Source organism: Piliocolobus tephrosceles, chromosome 3 (assembly GCF_002776525.5).
Source record: "Piliocolobus tephrosceles isolate RC106 chromosome 3, ASM277652v3, whole genome shotgun sequence".
NCBI classification, from domain to species: domain Eukaryota; kingdom Metazoa; phylum Chordata; class Mammalia; order Primates; family Cercopithecidae; genus Piliocolobus; species Piliocolobus tephrosceles.
The window spans coordinates 25,241,030-25,254,943 of NC_045436.1; the positions used below are offsets into that span (position 1 = coordinate 25,241,030).

Sequence of the window (13,914 nt, forward strand, 5' to 3'; positions counted from 1 at the left end):
ATGCAGTGGCAGAGGCTGCAGGTTTCCACCTAGCACTCTCACTGAAGACTGCCTAATCAGCCCTGGCTGTGGGTACTTTTCTCTGCAAGCTTAGTCTCTTCCAGGAATGACAGGTGGTAGGTATTCCTGGGAACTCAAGAGCCTCCTTGAAGCTTGAACTGATTAGAGCACAAACCATGAGCTGTTGAAATCTGGTCCCTGAGCAGGAGAGTTTTTGACATGAAACTGCTCTAGATTGCTGTAGGGCTGGATCTCAGATCTGGTGTATCTGCCTGTTTCCATGAAAACAGCATAATCTTCAAAAATACTCAGGCTGTTTGTCTATTCCTCTAATAAAACTTCTATTGATATTATATAGAATCTTGAGCAAAAGATTTGGCTTGCACCTTTTATGAGTTTCAATAAACCTTGTGATTTAAATAGTTTCATCATTGATGACAGTCTTTGGGTGAGGCCACAAGGGAGTCCCTCCTCGAGTGTCCCTTCGTATATGGTAGGAGGACAGGAAGTCAGTACTAAGGCTAGGAGTGAATTCCTGCTGGTGCCTTCTTGCCTCAGACCAGCGGTCTTTTCGGTGTTCATGTCATAGATTGTCGAGGTCCCTTCGTTAATGTTTCGCCTCAGAACAGTATGTCCCGCCTGTAAACGGTATACATCTTTCTCCCTCACTTTAGCTGCTCATCATTGAAGCTGTCATTGGTCAGACATCCTAAACTTTCTCATTGTGACTAGGGCTCCGAGGTTTCCAGGGGTTCTAATTATTATCCTGGCTGCAGTGTAGGTGTCCATCACCGAGATGGGACACCTGAACTACTAAGCAGCCAGAAAAAACTTTCTCCTTACCCTTGGCATCTGCCATCAGTCTAACTACTGATTTAGGAATCTTTAAGGCAAAGAAGAGGCTCTTCATCCCAGGCCCCATCCCCACCGCGCCCACCCAGCCCACATACACCCTCGGAGCAGCCACCTTTCCGCAGACTACCCCTCTGTCCTGTCCTTGACTCCAGTTAACCTGGAGATGCTAGTTCTGGGAACTCCTAGAGGCTCTGCTGCCGCCTCCGCCTGCTCTGCGTTCCCCGCGTGAGCGCTGGATTATTCCAGTCTTTGAGCATGGCAGATTTCCACCGGATGACATCATGGGAGCCCAGTGAATGCCGGCTCAGAGAGGGGGACGGAGAAGGGGAGGGGGAGCAGAGGAGGGGAGAGCACTGGGGAGCGGAGCCAGAGCCGGGCTGCCTGCCACCGGGCTGCTCGTCCGCTAGCTGGGGAGGAGCGCTCCACCCGCATCTGACAAAGGATGGGAGAATGCCCGCGCCCCGGGGTGCCGGCCGCGCGCAGCCTGGCGGCCGCCTGAGCCACTTCACCCTCCGCCGGTAAGTGACTGAAAACATCATTCATTCAATCAGCCTTACTGGGAGTCCCCTCTCTCCGGTTGGTAGTCCCGGGCGGCTTGTCCCTGACCCCGAGCGGGGCTTGGCACAGCATCAGCCCTGGAGGGCAGGCAGCAGGTGCTTTTGCCTGGTGGGTCCACTGGGGAGCGTGGCTGGGGGTTCGCGGCGGATGCTGCCACCCAACCTGCTGGCGGCGGGCTAGCCCGATAGGCGCCTCTCTGGTGAGTGGAGGCGGCTCCAGCCCGCTGCCTGGGGTAGTTGCTACTATTGGCCCCCCGGCGCCCGTTCTGCGCGCGCGCCGTTTCTGGCGGATCCCCAGTGCGCTGCGCGCTGTTTACTCCGGCGTGGTACTAGTCACCCAGCCGCACCCCTCGGAAAGCGCGGAATCGATGACAGCCACTTCACAGGCTCACGCGCTCCCAGTGTGGGCTTGAAGGGGACAGGGACAGATTACCAAAGGAGAGCGCTCACTACGGAAGACACAGGGCAGCCTTTGTCTTGGGTTTAGCTCTGATGCGCTCAACCCTGAGTCAGGTTCACTGCAACTGTTGGGTCCGATTCTGGTTCCCTGCAACCGCCTTCCTGGGCGAGGGATGTCATTGTGTTCCTGCGGCCAGCGGGACTGAGAGCTGGGACTTAAGACGCCAGGAGGGTCCTGCGCTCACGGGTGAGTGTCGCAGTTATCCAGGTGCTGAGGGAGCTTCTGGAGCTCCAGGAAGTGGAGTGGCCAGTCGAGGCTGAGAGACGCCCAAGTTTTATCCCCAAGTGGTGTGAGGGAAATGGCAAAGTTAGGGAGACTCATTCTCGCCCTTTTCTCTGCTTTCTGAAGTGCTGAATTTGGAGATTTGTGACAGGTGGATGGAGTCAGAGGCATGGCCAAAATGTAGTTAGAGAGCCTCACGTTTTCCTGGCAATTCTTTTTGTTATTCAGTAGTTCCAGAAAGGATTTGCTGCTAAACATTTTTGAGATCAAAATGTTTTCTATTATAGAGCTCTGTAGGTTTAACGAAAAAAGATTCTGAACCTGCTCAGGTACCTTAGTTTAGAGTTGTCTCGCCTATAAGTGCTATACGGCCAACACGCCAACACCCACCCCCCGGGCTTTTTGCTTGGCGGACACACGTTTTACTGATGAATTCCTTGTTTAGGAGGTTCAATTTTCAGATCACAAGGAAGCGGTGGTACCTATCAGAACATCTGTTTCTAATGTCAATGTGTTTACAAAAGAAATATCTTGTGAAAAAGAAGGAAAGAAGCAAAAGTTGGCCACTTTGGGGTTCAGTTCCTTTTTTTTTTTTTGCCATCCACTACAATCGAAAATATTAAAACTTTAGATAGTCATTTTGTATTTATGAATTTAATGTATATTAAATGTAAATAATCCTTGAACATTAAGGAGATTCTTGGTATACAAGTTTGGTATTCCAGCATCTAACATAATGCTATGGCATAAGAAAGTAACAATCACAATTATAATTCAAAGAGTTATTTTATTTTTCTTGAAAGAGGCTAATTTTTTTTCAGATGGTCTTTTTTTTTCTTTAAAGATAGATGATTCTAATGAAGCTTTTCTAAAACAGGATTAAAATAATTTTTCTCAGAGATTGCTCTTTTGATAAAGTTTGAGTCTTTTCAGAACAGATATGATAGAAAATTATTGGAATAATCAATGTGGTGGAAGTAAAAACCTGGGTGAGATAATACAGGGAGGGTTTACTAAATATGAATGGTGGGACTATCAGAAGGTGCTGTGTCAGTTTTGATTTTGGAAAAGCTCATTGTAGCTTTTACATGCTTGTCTCTCCTGGGAAGTGCATAATTATATGGCTGATTATGCCACGCTATGTTGAGAGACCAATGTTATGAGCAAAGAGCTTGTTTTAATCTAGGACTTATGGGGTTATCAGCAACGTTTTCGTCTGTGATACAGAATTTTTTATTTCATTGTTTCTTGACTAATTGTCACAATAGGCTCCACCTGCTTTATCCAAAGTCTTCTTTCTAACTTTGTTTTACCATGTTTTTATAATAAAGTGTATGGGGTTTTACTTTAAGGTTCTTAGGGAACCTGTTGCTCATGTTGACTGCTTTCCTCAAGTACTGGAATAGCTAAAGCTCTTTTTGAAATAGACTTGTGAACATACGAGCTTCTGACGTGCTTACATGATGAGGTGTATGCTACATAGAAATCTACATTTACATACAATATGTGTATAACTCTCATCGAGTAGTCAGCTGGCAATGATCAACAGGAGGTACCGTGGTGTTTGGCTCATGGTTTTTGGCAAATGATATTACCTCTAGTGATAAGATGTTTTACCTCCTTTACATAGTAAATAAAAATGTATATTGAGGAGAACAGATTATATTTTATATATGAAATCTTTAATTTTATTTCAAAAATATTTTATCCAAGAAGGTCAAAAGTACACAGATTCTTCACTCCACATTCCACTAGAATACTGAGAAAAGTTCTCAGAATGTATAAGCATATTATAAATAGATATAATTTGATTTATTTGATAGCCAGTACAATATTATTTTTAAAACCACATGAAGTAAAATAGTGTCCTTGAACTAGAGAGTATTCTTCTAATGTTCTTTAATGTATTTCACAAATACTTTGCCTATTTTGATGCACAAGGGCTCTTAACTGGGCAAGGTGAGAAAGACGAGGAAGTTGCATTATAGGACAAAAATAAAGCCATTGCACAAAGCCCAGGGCAGGCAATAGTGATGTTCCAAGGTCACCGAAAAAAACATGATGTCAGGACACTGGGAAGTATCCATGGAAATATCCTGTGTGAAGAATAAGTTTATGCTGTTTGATGACCTCTTGCTTTCATTGTTCCAGTTGTGTGATTTAACAGATACTTTAGGACCTCTATGATAGAGCGAAACTTCCTTTACCCTCCTTGAGGCAAAGTTATGTCTTGAACTCAATCAGGACATTGTCTTCTGGGCTTTTTCATGGTGTAATTCAAATTCTTGCTTAAGGATGTTTTATGGATCACAAAACATTGTCGCTTTCACTTCCCTATAGGCCTTTGATATGGAAATTGGTCAGTAAAACCTTGGCTGAAAGGTTTTTGCATCCTAACTTTTTCTGGAAATACAACAGTGAAAGTCAACGGTTATAGTGTTGCTGAAAATATTTAGGAGCGTGATGATCTAATATTTAGAGGGTTAAAATAATGCTGTTAACGTGGTTTTAAAAATAAAATTTAAAAAATTGAGACAAATTCTCTGAAGCCACGATTATCCCTTTGCTATATATTGGGTTCATTTTGCAATTTATGACTCTCTTATGATACTATTAATTCGTTTCTACCTCCTAGTGTTTCAGTGATGAACAGTGGTGGGAAATACATATTCTACTTTTGACTTTGTCATGTACTTGAGGACAAGGGTCAGAGTCTGTAAACATTAGTTTCATTTTACATAAAATAAAGATGACAATATCTGCCTTGCCTTTCTCATGAGGGACAGTGCATAGCAAATGAACTAGTGTACAAAAATGATTTGGAAAATATAGGAGGAACTGTCTGACAAATATTATGTATTAGTGAACTTAATCACTTTTACATTTCTAATTAGTTTCAGTTAAAGAAGTAAATTGATAGAGGTGAATCTAATATGTGATTTCTGTTTTATTAGGTTGGTGCAAAAGTAATTATAGTTTTAGCATATCCGGTATGTTAAATTTGTGGCAATTTTGCCAATTCATTTATTATAATTTATTCATAAAAATTATGAAGTAAGTGGTTATGTATTTTTTTTGAAAGCATGCTGGCAACAAATTCACTCATTTTTTGTATGTCTGAAAATATTTTTAAATAGATGTAATTTTTAAAGCTGAGTAGAGCATTTTTGTTTGGCAGTTTTGTTTTTTTTTTTCAACATGCTATTTTTATTTATTTATTTTTGAGACAGAGCCTCGCTCTGTTACCCAGGTTGGAGTGCAGCGGCACAATCATTGCTCACTGAAACCTCTGCCTCTCAGGCCCAAGTGGTTCTCATTTCTCAGCCTCCTGACTAGCACCCACGCCTGGCTAATTTCTGTATTTTTAGCATAGATGAGGTTTCGCCATGTTGGCCAAGCTGGTCTCAAACTCCTGGACTCAAGCAATCTGCCCGCTTCAGCCTCCCAAAGTGCTGAGATTACAGGCATAAGCCACTGTGCCCAGCCAACATTTGTTATTCTTTTGACTTCTCACTTCCATCAAACCTGTCAGTCATATTGTTGCTATGAGGGTAAATGTGTCTTTGTCTCTGGGTGATTTTAAGATTTTTCATTTGCCATTATTTTCTTTAGTTTTCTATGATATCGCTAGGTATAGGTTTTTTGGATTTATCCTCCTTCATGTTTTCAGAGCTTCTTGAATTTGTGGATTGTTATCTTTCATCAGGTGAAATTTATTGGTGAATTCTTGACTATTATTTTCTCATATATAACTCTACTTCACTGTGTCTGTTTTCTTTTCCTGAGATCTGAGTTACATGTTTAGTAGATGGTTTCCCTGTACCCAACATGCCCCCTGTACTTGTTTTACTATTTTCTACTTTTTTTCTCTCTATGCTTGTTTGAGTATTCTTTTGACTTTCTCTTCAGTTTACTAACCTTCTTCTACACTATGCCTGGTATACTGCCAAGTTCATCCACAGGTAATTACTGTAATTTTTTTTAAATTTCCAAGTGTACATTTGATTTTTTCTATATATTCCAATTTATCTGTTTTCTCCATCTTTTCTTCTATGACTTTGAGCATATGAAACTTATTCTAAGGTTTTAGTCTGCTAATGTCAACTGTATTGCTGTGAGCCTCTTTTCAGCATATCTTTACTCTTAATTTTAGTTATTGTATATAAAAATTATAAAGACTCGGCCAGGTGCAGTGGTTCTTGCCTGTAATCCCAGAACTTTGGGAGGCCGAGGTGGGTGGATCACCTGAGGTCAGGAGTTCGAGACCAGCCTGGCCCACATGGTGAAACCCCATCTCTACTAAAAATACAAAAAATTAGCCAGGTGTGGTGGCGGGCACCCATAATCCCAGCTACTTGGGAGACTGAAGCAGGAGAATCACTAGAACCTGGGAGGCAGAGGTTGCAGCGAGCTAAGATCATGCCACGGCACTCCAGCCTGGGCGACAGAGTGAGACTCTGTCTCAAAAAACAAAAACAAACTTATAAAGGCTCCAGATGATCTATACATCTCCAAAAAAGTGTCAACATTTCCTCTGCTAGACAGAGACGAGGGTGGTAGCCAATAGTTGTAATCCACCCAGTGACTGAGCTGAGTCGTGAGTTGTTAGATTTCTGGGCTCCCAGATGCCAAGGCGTAGATGTCTTAAACCTCTACTGGTGCATTCACAGGCCCTCAACACAAGCTAGGACAAGACTCCTGAGAATCCTGCTCTTCTTTCCAGAAGCTTCCTTCTCAGTGTCTTAGCCTCCACGCATATGTGTAACTTCAGGCTTTAGTAAATCTCATGTAGGTAAAATCAAGTATGTGTCAAGCTGAGTGCTACACCTTTTATTTCTCACTGGGCTCTTGGCCCCTCATATCTAATTTTGTCTCTCCAGCCCCTCAAGACGGCCAAAATCTCTGCTAGATTCTTTGTCTCACATCAGTGGTCCTCTGCTCAGGCAAAGCCCATATTCTTAGTCTCTCACTGTCTTTCCAGATTGGCAGTTGCCCCCACGCTTCATCCCGCAGGGGAAAACGCATTCTGAAAAGTCACCTTACATCTTTGGTACCTCTTCCATCTGGAATCTTGAAGCTTCTAGTCTTGACCTCTTCTGAAGCTCTCCACTAGGTTTTATCAGAATTTTGTCCTTATATCTGGCATTTCTAGTTATCGTTGACCAAAACCATCAGCTGAAATGGGTAATTATTTTTAACTGATAATAAGCATAGATGTACAGGGATCAAAGATCATTTCTTGGTGGTAAAATTGGAGTTAGTAATCCCATCCCACAGCCTCCTAGGCAATACAGCTAACTCCAAACATATTTTTAAAAGTGATATAAAAAGAAGCCAGATTCTGTTAAACAGCCATTAATATACTATGTGCCATTTTATATTGAGACGGTTTGTCTATGTTTTAAATTTTGAGGTAAATCTTTAAGACCAGTGATTGAAATAGCCAATAGATTCAAGTTATTGGTAATTCAACATAAGAAATTGGTAAAACTTTTGTTTCTTTTAGGACTAATACACACCCAAAAATACAGACACAGACACGTGTGTGTATATATGTGTGTGTGTGTGTGTATAAAAATGTAAGGCTCCTTTCTGAACACAAGAACTCCGTGGTTAATGAGTCATTCTAACTTACAAATAAGCGCTACATTTATGGAGTGAAAAATGTGTGAAGTCTGGAATCTCCCTCTTCTTAGAAACAACTGTCCTATTTTCCCAACTGTTGCTCTGAAAAGCAACTGATACAGACTGATTTCTTGTGATATACATATAATAGTGTTAACAAGCTAGTACTATGTTGATCTTTTTCTTATCAGTATATGGATAAAACTCAGAATGTATTTCTAGACCAATTCATGGAAATAGAGTTAATTCAGGTTATACCTGAAGTAGATTGTTAGAGATATATGATTTAAATTAACTGTGCTTTGTGGATTGACCTAGAATTTTTGTTAAGTCTGCCTAGTGATGGATGGATACTAATGTTGAACTATTATATGTAATGTTATTTTTGAGTGAATTGTATATTCCAGGTAACATATGCCAGATAACATATTCCAGAAATCACTGACCATTTGGGACACAATGATTGGAAGTCGGAGAATGCCTGAAATAGATTCTTCCGCCTGCCTTCAATTCAGTGTCCTGAGGCACATTAGGAGATAAATGGAAGCTTGATGAGAGTGATGAATTAGGTATTGACACTGAGGCTCATTGGTTGGGGCTGACTGTGGTGAGCAATGATCTGATTCTCATGAAGTATATCGCATGCTTTTTGGGCCCTGGCAGATGTCCTGTCAGCCTCACATCTGCTTCTGGCTCTGGCTCGGGGAATCATTGTAGGCAGCCTTTGACTCAGTTATGCCATTTCCCATCTGAAGCTTGCGCTGAGTATCTTTCATTTTCTTCTCTGTGACTTTGCAAGCATGTCTTATCTTTCCCCCTGCTTCTGACCGTGGTCCATGCAGCCTGGAAGTGAGGAGGAGCTAACACCACCGTGGAGCCTCGCAGTCAGTGGGAATGGGTGGATAGTTCCGAGACGCACTCTGTAGCTCCTCATAAGGTCCAGGTGAGAAGGAGCCTCAACCGGCCGTGGAAGTGACCCAACTGCATGCACCTGTCTTAGTCTTTACTCTCTCCCTGGTTCACTTTACCCAGTGTCTCACTCCTACTTTCCGGGATCACCTTGTATTATTTGCACATAATTTTTTAGTTCAGACTCTGCTTTTGAAGAGAGCCTGGCCTAAGATTTCGGACTTTCCTTCTCTAGAGAAAAATGAATAAGAGAAAGAAAAAGAAGCAGGACTAAATCATAAGCTACATCCATTACAATGAGAGAAAATAAGAAGACAAAATATGTATTTTCAGAGGTATTTTATTTACAAATCTGTCATCTTTCAGGTCACAAGTGAGACTATTTAAATAATTTCTCAGGCTGGGAGTGGTGGCTCAAGCCTGTAATCCCAGCACTTTGGGAGGCCGAGACGGGCGGATCACGAGGTCAGGAGATCGAGACCATCCTGGCTAACACAGTGAAACCCCGTCTCTAATAAAAAAAAAAAAAAAAAAATACCAAAAACTAGCCGGGCAAGGTGGTGGGCTCCTGTAGGCCCAGCTACTCGGGAGGCTGAGGCAGGAGAATGGCGTGAACCCGGGAGGCGGAGCTTGCAGTGAGCTGAGATCCGGCCACTGCACTCCAGCCTGGGTGACAGAGCGAGACTCCGTCTCAATAATAATAATAATAATAATTTCTCTAGTAACTATGAGGTCATCTGTTGACATAATGATTAATTTCCATCTCTTCCTTCTTCCTTTTTTACTGTCCTTTAATATGTATTTATTGGCAGTCTACTCTATGCTCAACAGTCAGCTAGGTCCTGGTAATGTAATGATGAGTGAAAATTGTGGCATGATTCCTGCCTCTTTGGAGCTTTTTATTTCTATGAAATTAATTAAATACACAAGCCAGTGCACACACGCAAAAGTGAGTATAATGAAGGCCAGATGCACAGTAATGGGGAAGCCTATTAGAGGGGAGTTTGACTCAGCCAGGGAGGTCTGGACAAACCTCCTTGAGGAAGCGACAATTTAGCTGACATCTGAAGGAAGGAAGAGTTAATTAGGTGGAGAGAAAAGATAAAAGGGATAAATGAAGTGTGTTCAAGGTCCTATTGTTGGGGGAAGCGTGAAAGACTCACAGTCAGAGGGAGTGTAATGTGAGCTGAAGAGATGTACCAAAGATAAGGGACTGTCACAAAATATTTTCCATATTAAGGAATGAATTGTGCAGGTGTGTGCGCGTGTGTATGTGCATGCAATAGGGGAGAAGTAAAAAGGTGCTAACAAATACAGACCATCTACTGGCAAAAAATAAATGTTTGAATCTGCGAGGAATGCTGTATCAAATATGCAGCCTAGCAAATATTAAGAGTTATGAACATTTGAATCAAATAAAATTTGTAGGAATTATCATTTAAAGTTAGAGAACTTCTGAAGAAATAGAGTTGAAAGAAAGGAGAATGAGCTATTTATTTATTTATTTATTTATTGCTCACTGTATTTGTTCTAGCTCATGGTGATGATACCTTAAGGAGTACCTCCAAAGTTTTTAAGTTCCATGTAACTAAGTAGTTTTTAAATAGTTATAAAATTTATATATTTTTGCTAGTTATCTATTAACTTTTAGAGTGGCAGAATTATGGGTAGATTTTTTCTTTTAAAAGTATAACATTTCAATTAAAATTTTCCTTAAGATTTATTTTAATAGTGTAACACACAAAGGTCTATTAGATGTTACTGAAGCATGGCCCATAGCCACATTTAATTATTCATTCTGGAATCAGCTTTTGTATTTAGGTTTTTAATGAAGTTAAATTGCCTCTATACTCACATGAGTTTGGATTTTGGTTCTGCTAATTTCTCCCAAATTTGAAATTCAATCAATTAGAGACAAATTATTTTCCACTTAGAGCTATATTTCCTTTAATATTCCTTAGCAATTTTGTTTACATGGAACCCAAAGTCATGTCCCAGGCACCCTGTGAAATGACCCTTTAATATTTAGCATAATGTATACAATAAGTCCTTGCCAGCTACCTTTCCTTTTTAATAAGATAACTTGGTTTATTTATAGCTTACATTTAAACTCAATCTTTTATGAAATCTTTTAACCTCATGAGTAAGTCCTATTTTAGAAACCTTTACTAAATAAATGGACAAATAAGTATTTATTAAGTAACTACCACATGAAAGAAAGCTTCTGTGCCATGAACAATGGCAGAGAATTAAAGAGATGGGGGAACAATTTGACAGATTATTAAGATATTAAGTGACAAGTATAATATAAAAGGAAAAGTCTGAGACTTTTTGGCTTGTTCCTTATGACACATTGTAGAGAAGATGAGTCTTCAAAAGTGATAATAGATGCTATTTCTATAGCTTTTGTTATGAGGATGAGCCATAGTTGTCAATTTTCAGAAATTGTTAAAAATGATGCAGAAGGCTTTAATTTTTTTAAACATGCATTACCCAGTAATGTCAAAAATAAAGGAAATGTTTATTTTACAAATAGGAAGAATTTTCAACTGTTAATAGTTGTCATAGGACTATGGTTAGCTTTTCATCCTGCTTTTTTTATTTCCCCAATACTTCAATAACAATGACTGAATTATTATCATAATAACAATTTAAATAATTATTGAATTGAAAGATGAATATTAAAGCAAAACTTTAAAATGTTGACTTCTGTTAAATCTAATTAGTTTTCTTGTGGATTTAAAAAATAGTTTTCTGAGTGTATATTTATTCATAATAAAAAATTTTATGTAGAGGAGAAAATGATGTGAAAATAATCCTCTGTTTCATGCTAATTTATATTCTGTGGCAACACACCTAATGTGAACATTTATTTGAAAAATTTCCCTCAAAACAGTGTAAGAGAGAACATATGCTGACAAATTGTTTTAAAGAAATTATTGGTTATCAACTATTAGAACTAAATTCTTTTTATAAACAACAAAGAGAATAGTTTCATGGTTCATATAACTAAATTTTACTTTTGTGTGTTTTCATGGTGATGAATGAGTAATCTACATTTTTACCTCCCATTTTTTTCATGGTGGGAACAGTTCAGCAGATTATGGGCTGTGAACTGACAAGCTACTCATTCTTTCTTGGGCTCCTATTCATTTAGCAGTGAGTATGGTGTAATCACCACATGGCTACTGGGAGATGCATGCCTTTAGAGACAGAATATTTTTATAGTGGATCTTTCTGGATTCCAGAAAATTATCATAATTGCCTTAGGAATTTTTTTTTGTTATATAAAATTTTTGAGCCTGGCATGGTGGCTCACGCCTGTAATCCTAGCACTTTGGGAGGTGAAGCGGGCAGGTCACCAGAGGCCAGGCCAACATGGTGAAACCCCATCTCTACTAAAAATACAAAAATTAGCTGGGCCTGGTGGTGCACACCTATAATCCTAGCTACTGGGGAGGCTGAGGCAGGAGAATCGCTTCAACCTGGGAGGTGGAGGTTGCAGTGAGCCAAGATTGCACCACTGTACTCTAGCCTGGGTGAGAGTGAGACTCGTCTCAAACAAACAAACAAACAAAAACCAAAAAAAAAAAAAAAAACCCCAAAAAACCATCGAAAACAAAACAAAACAAAACAAAAACAAATAACGCGGTTTTTCACATTAATTTTTAATGGGAAGATTCAGTTTCTCTGTTGGAAGAATGAGAGACAAGTGATAGTTGGAGAAGCTCAAACTCTAGAGCATATTCAGCTGTGTTGAAATCTCCACTCAGTAGTGAGATGATGCTGGTCAAATTGCTTAACCTGTTACAATGTTGGTTTCCTTATCTGCAAAATGCAGATAATAGTATTTTCTCAGTAGCGAGGTTGTTCTGAGGATTAAAGGTAGTAAGAAAATTCCTTAATAAATAGTAAGTATTTAATAGGTTCATACCATCATTAAAGCAGATATACATATTCTTTAAATTTTCAGGCATGGTTTCATTTTTATAAGATATATGCTATACATTTTAAGAGTTTAGTTATCTTGCTACGTTTTAGACATGAAGGAAATGTGGAGATTTATTTAGTTATCTTGCTACTTTTTAGACACAAAGGAAACGCGAAGATTTATTTGCTTAAGAAACTAAGGAAAGGTGGCCACCACTACCACTGCTACCAACCGAATAAATAAATAAATGAATCGATTAATGAATAAATAATATTAATGACTAGTATCATTTTGTAGTGAGTGTTTTATTTTTCCTTTTTCTCTTCCTATATTTTAAAAATTTTCAGTACTGAGATCCTGTCACGTTAATAATGGTAATATAAAGGAAACTTTATTTCAAAAATAAGTTACTTGTATAATTATTCATTTATGAATCATGTACAACACATTCACTCTGTTAGCTGAGGGTGTTTTTACTATATTATAGTAGGATAATAAACACAACACAGGATAAAATAACAAAATGTGGATTTTTTTCAATGGTTTATAGCTGTAAAACTGAGGTAAAATATGTTTATTATAAAAAATTAAATATAGAAATATTAAGACTGAAAAGTGAATGTTCCCCTTCCATTCTCTCCCAATTAAAAAATACTGACTTCTTTCTAGAGATGTATCCAAAATATATTTTTATGCTAATATATATTAGACTATAAGATTTCAATAAATATGTAATATGCTGTGTGTTAACTTTTTAGAGTCTCTGTTATCTTTTTCACGTCAATACAGTCTACTTACTGTGCAGTATTACATTTCTGGAGGTGATCAGCAATTTATTTCTAGAAAAACTTTTTGTATGTAGCCCCAAAGAGACATGTATTTATGGCAATGTCATTCGCATTAATTTAAAGATTCTAGATAATCATTAATTATGATATTTTGATGCAACTGAATACTATACAGAAGTTAAAATGAACTAAAATTCACATGTCAACACTGATCATTTGAGTGAAATATAATTTCTTTTTTAAAATTTATTTTTCTTGAGAAAGGGCCTCTCTTTGTCACCCAGGCTGGAATGCCATGGTGCCATCACTGGCAGCCTCGACCTCCTGGCTCAAGTGATCCTCCTGGCACAGCCTCCAGGAGGAGGCTTTAAAATATAATTTGAGTGAAAAAAGTGACAAAGTATAATTGTAATGTATAAATGATACATCACTTTTACAAATATTATAAACAAAAAGTAATTCTCTAAATTACTTATAGGTACTTAAATAATCAAATTGTGAAAATATTGTAGTGGTATTAAGAGAGCATTTTCTATCTTCAGCAAATCTTTACAGATCTGTCTATCT

The 13,914-nt window shown here is 38.9% G+C and overlaps 1 protein-coding gene across 1 annotated transcript in view; it reads left to right on the plus strand.

Moving 5' to 3' along the window:
* Positions 1 to 1,192: 1,192 nt before the first annotated feature.
* The window catches only part of MARCHF1 (membrane associated ring-CH-type finger 1), an 827,429-nt gene continuing 814,707 nt past the window's right edge, over positions 1,193 to 13,914 (plus strand). The window contains exon 1 of the mRNA XM_023228476.2: positions 1,193 to 2,058. The gene's annotated coding sequence lies outside the window, so the exon portion shown is untranslated. The remainder of the gene's footprint in view (positions 2,059 to 13,914) is intronic.